The following is a 7,241-nucleotide window of genomic DNA, read 5'->3' as shown; positions in this document are numbered from 1 at the left end:
CCCCCCCCCCCCTTCTCCCATTTTGTGTGCCAGCTGGGCCTCCATTGTTGTAACCCTCATTAGCACCAGTTAGAAGAGGCTGTTCTGCAGGACAAGAGGCGTCATTCGTCATTCGTTCGCAGCAGAGCCCCTCAAACTGGATCGCAGACTACTTACTTATCTCTACTTGCACTTGAGCGAAAACAGACAACACAAACTACAGTACAGGACAGCAGGGGGGCTTGCTCGGAGACATGGACTCTCCAGGTTATGGAATTGCAGCAATGAGGAGAGGAAGCTATGATGATGCTGCAACCTCTCTACGCCCCGTGAGTATTGATCCGCCATCCAAAAGCCAAAGGGGAAAAAGATCCTGTTGGTGATGACCGCTGAGTGTGAGTCAGTGTGAGATGCTACTTTTTAAATTGTTACAGACTCATGAATCTGTGCTGCTGTGTGTGAAAGGTAGAGAGATTTGAGGCTGTTACATAAGACAGATGAAGAAAAAGTCAGCAAACATCCTGGACGACGAAACCTTTCACCATTCAGAGAACGGATTAACAACATCCTTGTGTACTTTTACTGCTACTTTGTTATAATCAGGTGACAGGAAACAAGCCTAGTGTCAAATTGAGTTCAGTTAAGTTGAGAGATAGGGAAAAAGGTATCTGGAGGTGTTGAGCTTTCAGTGATGGTTATATAGAAATACCAGTGGAAGACTTTTAAATAACAATTTCCACCTGAGTAACTGGAAATCTTGTTTTTCAATGTTCAATTTACTGGCTTGTAATTGGAGTCTGTCCTCACTAGGAAATAACTGCGGTTGTTAGGTCAAACACCTTGAATTACCCGTGTGTGTGTGTGTTTTCCTGTCAAGCAACCTCTTGCGGGTTGTTCAAATAATACCTCTCCTTTCTTAAGAGCAACGGCTGAAGTAGCATTAAGGTGTCACATTATAGCATCCTGTCCACTGCCAACAGTCAGCACCCAGAAATATCCATGTGATTTCTTGTTGTGTAAAAAGTCTGTTTCCAAACTTTAACCAGAGGGATGGCAGAGCAGAAAACGCTCATGTGAATCCTTTTTCGTAATGGTTATATTGGCAGTTTTGTTCTGACAAACAATCACCCAGTTAATTGATTCCCACTGGGTTATTGTGGAAACCAGGCACTGACAAAGAACCTATTCACTAGTTATGAAGACTTGTTTGGTAATTAGGCTTTTCAAAATTAAATAATGTTGTTAATGAGGTTTTAACAGCACATCCCACTGCATTAAAGCTGCTACCAACAATATTTTCATTAACAATAGCTGAAATCACTGTGTAATGTGAAAGCTGTTGCTCGTAGTGACGTCCCACAGAGAATTATTATCAGCAGTCCCATCAGCTGTACAGAGAGAGAGTCTCCGCAGGCAATAAGCAACTGGCTGATGGCTATAATGAAACATTCATCAAGAGTCTGTTATTTTCCCTCACGAGTTGGTAGAGGCAGTGAATGCCGGACTTACAGTACAGTTATCAGGTGAAACACAACTCAAAATAAATGCTCATGTTGCTCTGTGTAGAGCAAAAATAAACAAATAAACAAAAAAAACAGGTTTAATAACAAACAAAAAGAGGAGTTTAGTCTTAAAGATTACTATAGCCAATGTTTATTAAAGATACCACAAGCTCAATAGCAATGTCCAACTTCTGGAAATAATAACATTTTCATAGCTACCTGTGATAATAATGATGATTTTTATTTAACTATGCAGTTTGAGCTGCAGTTTTTTTCATCTCCTCATATCGTCGTCTCTTTCAACAAGAGGACTGACATCCTCCCTGCTGACAAAAAGCGGTGACATCTGCGTGAATTGTCTGTAGCTGAAGGGTTTAAGAAACACTGATAAGGTAATAAAAACGAATATATTGGCTCTGAATTTAATATAAAGAACGTGGAAGATGGAATAGATTCATGTACCTGGCGGAGAAACTTTGAAGAGCCACTTAAATGGAAGGTGGATGGCTGAATTCAGTATCAGTATATCAAACATTGAACATACTTACACATTCATACTGTGAAAACTACTAAAAACAGTTTTTGACTGGTTATGAAACAGTCTCAGTTTTAATACTGATGCCTCTATATGACATGCGTGGAAGCGGCTGCAGAGACAGGGGCCAGAACCAGATGCTTTGTGAAGTGTTCCTGCTTTTGTTTGTTTTGTTTAGCTGTTTTTCTCTTTGTCCTTGATTCTGCTGAACCCAGTTTCTCAGTTTGTCCAGCAATTAGAGCACGAGAGCAGCCACAACAAGACGGAGAATCTGTTTGTTGTCTCTCACCCAAATTAACAAAACAGTTCATGTGTGTATGTAGGACTGTTCCTGCTGGGAACGTTAATAAAGGTTAGCAGTGATAAAAGAAAAAGCTGGGTTCAGCCATGCAAGCTGTGCGAAATATATTAACAATTATTAGATTGATTTCCATACAGTTTGGCACATTCATGTCCCACTCAGGATGAAGTGTAATAACTCTGATCACATGACTTTTCATGTATCACCATCATCAGGACGAACTTTTAACTTACTAAAAATACTTTAGTTTATGAACTATCTTTCCTGTCTTATTTTTAGCTTTAAAAAGCTGGAAACACAATCATTTTTTAATGTTTAATGTGTTTTAATGTGTTTTAATATACTTGTATGATTTAACTGCTGGTCAAACGTTTGGCTGCTATCATATGATCAGACGTCCTAATTATGAAATTCTTATCAAAACTAATTTATTTATTCACCTTGCAAGAATGAGCTTTGATATAAATAACAAAAGACATCAAACCTGTAATTAAACACACATTAAATATGATATTGTTGTCAAATTACTATACCCAGACACATAAGTGTGTCTATATGACTATTTTGTGCTCTCACATATAAACCTTCACGTAAGGACAGACCTGAAACAGAACTCTCAACCATTTTCACATTACTTCTCAGAGTTGATGTAAACCTTAATTAAATTTCCATTTGATATATGGCTCTATCTAAAGGTCTGATCGAAGACACTTTAAGGTTTTTAAAAAAAAAATGTTTTTGCAGTGTGAAGACCTTGCTGTTGCTAGGCAACACGCAATCTGTCACACTGGTTGGACTCAGTATGTTGCTGTTACGGGCGAGTGGCTTCAGCAAGATCTTTCCCGTGATGGTGTCCCGTCTGTCCTCTCAGCCAATCTGTTTCTGTAAATGAAGTGAGCCGAGGCCGGGAACTATTTTTTTTTTTTTACTTTTAAAACCTCATTATCTGTTATGGCTGTAGTGCACATCCACCACTGACAGCATCTTTAGTTTTGCTCTGCACTCAAACCATGTCTAGATGCTCAGTGTGCCTCCTCTACGAACTATTTTTAAAGGGGGAATTTTGCTTTTGAAGACGCTGCAGTGACTAATTTCAGTCTGAGGGTTTTGGTATTTTAAGGAAGGTTTCTCATCGTATTTTAACTCGTATTTAGCTCCACTGGTGGTTCCTTCTATTTTTTAATATTTACTCATCTTTGCTGTTCAAAAATAACTCAAACAGGCCTCGTCACACTGTTAATTGTGTCTTTGTTAGAGTGAGTCTGATGGGAACATCACAGTAAACCAATCTGCTCTGTTGTTGTTGGTTTCTCCTTGATTGAAACCCCTCTTGTTTTGCTGCTCCCATTACTCAGACAAACAACAAACGAAGGGTCTTTAAAAGAGGTAAACATGCACCGTGCTGGAGGTAAAGAGGCCCTTCATTGATTGAGTAAAACAGTAAATTAACAGGTCAGTGAACTGTGGCACTGGAAACTACTAGACTAAACTTAAAAGTATCATAAGTAAGACTTTATTGATCCGACACTGGGGAATTTCACTTAATACAGCATCTCCAGATACAACAGATTAGAAAACTACACATTAAATAAAAAATATAATAAAAAATAAATAAAATAAGAAAAAGGGTCAATAACTACTTCATATACAGCTTTAATACAGATGTGATTGATATGAAAGATTGTACAGGTTACAGCTGGAGGTAGTGGCATGGTGTAAAAATAAATAATTGCACAGAACAATATATTTATAGTGGTAACAAAAAATATGATCTATATATGTATATCTAAATATATATGTGAACTGTACAGTACTAATAGTGCTGGGCAGTGTATTGAATAGTGTTTCTCCACACACATTTACAACATACAAGTGTAAAAGCAAGTGTGAAAATGACAGCGTGGTACGTTGTGTGGTTTAAAATGTACAATGACACACGTTGAACAATAAATAAATAAATTAAAGGGGTTATAAATATATATTGTTTTCACTTCTGTTTTCTTACAGCACCTCAGACACTTGGCTCATAGGCGGCGCTCTGCTCCATCACTGGTCTTTGGGAAGGCGTTGGGGACGTGGTCTCCAATCAGGTGTGTACATCCTTTGTTTTAAACCCCTTTTTTCCATCCATTTTGTGAACATACGTCAATTTTCTGTAATTCCTTATTCATACAGTCCTATCAGAGAGTGTCCATCTTTTCCAATTGTCTGCAGTTGACGACTGAGCAATTTATTGGGAATTGTTTCATCAGTAGTTGTGAGGGTGGAAAAGTGTTTTTTCCCCCCACTTACATCTTATTTCCTCAAGCAATTTGGACTGCCGCCTATATGTCAGGTTTTTGTCAGGGATTAGTTTATTGATCGATCTGACGTGAGGCCAGTGCCTAACAATGACTAACTTTGATAACTTTATTAAAATGGAACCGATTAATATCCATAAAACAACACTGCAGTCAGCACAAACAAACACGTGACACGAGGGATGAAGAGAAGAAGTGAAGGTAGCAAAACAGAAGAGAGAGGGAGGAAACATGAAATAAGATTATAACGAGCATTTAAGTCTCAAGTGAAACCAGATTTTTGAGCTTTGGAAGGAAACATCCGAAAGGTTAAAGTGTCCCCGAGATGACGCAACGTCAGTGATGTAACATAAACAACAATTTACCCTTGTGGCTACAGGTTGTTTTCACCTTTTGTATGCAGCTGTCACCACAACTGCTGCTAACCTGTGAACCTGATTACCAGACAGCTTTAACCCGCAGTAGGTGTTGACGCATGTAATAAATGTCAAAATAATAAAACAGGTGCTTACAGTGGTTTTTTTGTCTGTTATGATGAATTTTGTGTTTCTTTTTGTCCTGACGTGGTGAAGTATTTGACAGTAAGTTACAAAGATCAGGTGGAATGAAAAGTACAATATAAGGAACATAAAAATATAATATGATATATATAATAACTATATGTTCACTTAAAACAACAATTGACAAGTATTGAAAGTTGCATTGGGTGCTTTTTTACTTATTCTTTGATCAGATATAAGGTTCACAAACACAGAGTTAGGGGTACGCAGGGTTAGAGGTATTAACACAATCAATCAATCAATCAGTCATCAATCAATCAGTTTATTATTTAAGTAACCAACGACTGGTTGCAGCTTCAACTGTGATGATTGGTTGTCTTTCCCTGTGTTAAGTGATAGTAAGTTGAACATCTTTGAACTGTTTTGCTGGAGAAAACAAGACATTTGAAGACGTCACCTCGGGCTTAAAGAGATCGTAACGTGCACTTTTCACTATTTCCTGACATTTTATTTACCAAACAATTAATCCAGGAATTGAGGAAATAATTGGCAGAATAATTAAGAATGAAAATAATCGTTAGTTGCAGCCCAGATTCAAAGAAAGGACACATTTTAGATAGACTGAAGAAATGCTCTCCATCAACAGTTCAGGGTTACATATTCATGAAGTCACTACTTTTACTACTTATTAACAAATTAGATTATATGAAATAACATTTGAATGTAAAACCTTCAGGCTCTTATCTCCTATTTACTGCAGCCTCCAGCCTACAGGTGGCAGCACATATAAACACTCGAATCATCTCGTCACAGAGGAACAATCGTTGTACAGAATAAAGAAAGAGAAAACTATTTCCCCCCCACATGATGCCACCACGTGTGGAACAGTGTTGCGATATCAGCCTGCTGTGTGCCGGCCACAGACACAGATGTCCCTGTGGGGGATTTACAGAGTGGGTTTTTGAAACGGCGATTAGCTCAAACTCTTTAAACCTCACTCACACCTACTCTGGTTTCTGAGGGCCAGTCTGTTTGGTTGAGATTGATCTGTCTTCTGTTTAAGTTCTTCTACCATGGGAAAGTTGATGTTTTCAGACTGTATTTGGTCGTTAGATAAAGGAGATTGACTTACCTGTTACCCTCAGTATTATACAATGATAACAGATCCTATATCTACATTCATTATAAAACTTTATACATGAAAGCAGTATGATACAGGGCTACATACACACACATGTTCAGCTGTTGCAGCAGCACAAGTTTACATTTTACCTTTATATTTAGCTCGATACCTCACGGGAAGTCCAACCTCCATGTTGGGAACCCCTTCAGAGGTTACTGTGCTGTAAGTTTAGTAACACTTTTGTCAGTTATATTAAACACATTAACCAAACACTAATGAGCTACTGAGGGTCGAACTGGGCCATACTTATGCCAGACAGTGTGCCAAATACTGTGAGATGTCCAATGAAACAACTAATGGGTGTCAGGCCTTGTATAGGTAATAGTTTAAAACTGGAAGGTCGGCTACACGGATGCATTTTGTTTGTAAATTATTGTAGAAAGAATACTCTATTATTATTAGTATTAGTATTACAGTAGTTTCTTCTTCTTCTACTACTTTCTAAAATAATGTTTAGCATCATATCTGAAGTGTGACTTTTGTATCTTTAAAATATTGAACGTCTGTTTAAGCTTCAGAAAAACTACGAAATGGTGTACATGTTACTGTTGGGCCATACTGACACTGAGCGGAGGAGATCAATAGACAAACTTAGTACAGTTCTTCACCTGCTTGCTTTTCCGGGCTACAATTCCCCCGCTGTAGAAAATCTACAGACAGACAGGAAACGACAGGGAAGTGAATGGACAGTCAGCTGTTACGTCTCCTCACCTGCTGATTTTAATAAATTCAAAACATAAGTAAGTAACTCTCTGCCAGTGACCCTTAATAATGTATGCTTTCATTTTGAAACAGTAGCCCTATGTTGTTTCTGAAACTAGAGCATATTTAAATCAATATATTTTACTTTATGACCCCTTGTAATCATTTTACCTGCCCAGGCACTACAGGTGGAAAATAGCAATTTGCTAAAACCCGGTGCAATGCATCTCTCCTTGTTA

This window comes from Morone saxatilis, unplaced genomic scaffold, assembly GCF_004916995.1.
Source record: "Morone saxatilis isolate NCDOM2014 unplaced genomic scaffold, NCSU_SB_2.0 Contig7, whole genome shotgun sequence".
NCBI classification, from domain to species: Eukaryota; Metazoa; Chordata; class Actinopteri; family Moronidae; genus Morone; species Morone saxatilis.
The sequence above is the reverse complement of the archived record's forward strand: the minus strand, read 5'-3'. Positions refer to the sequence as shown.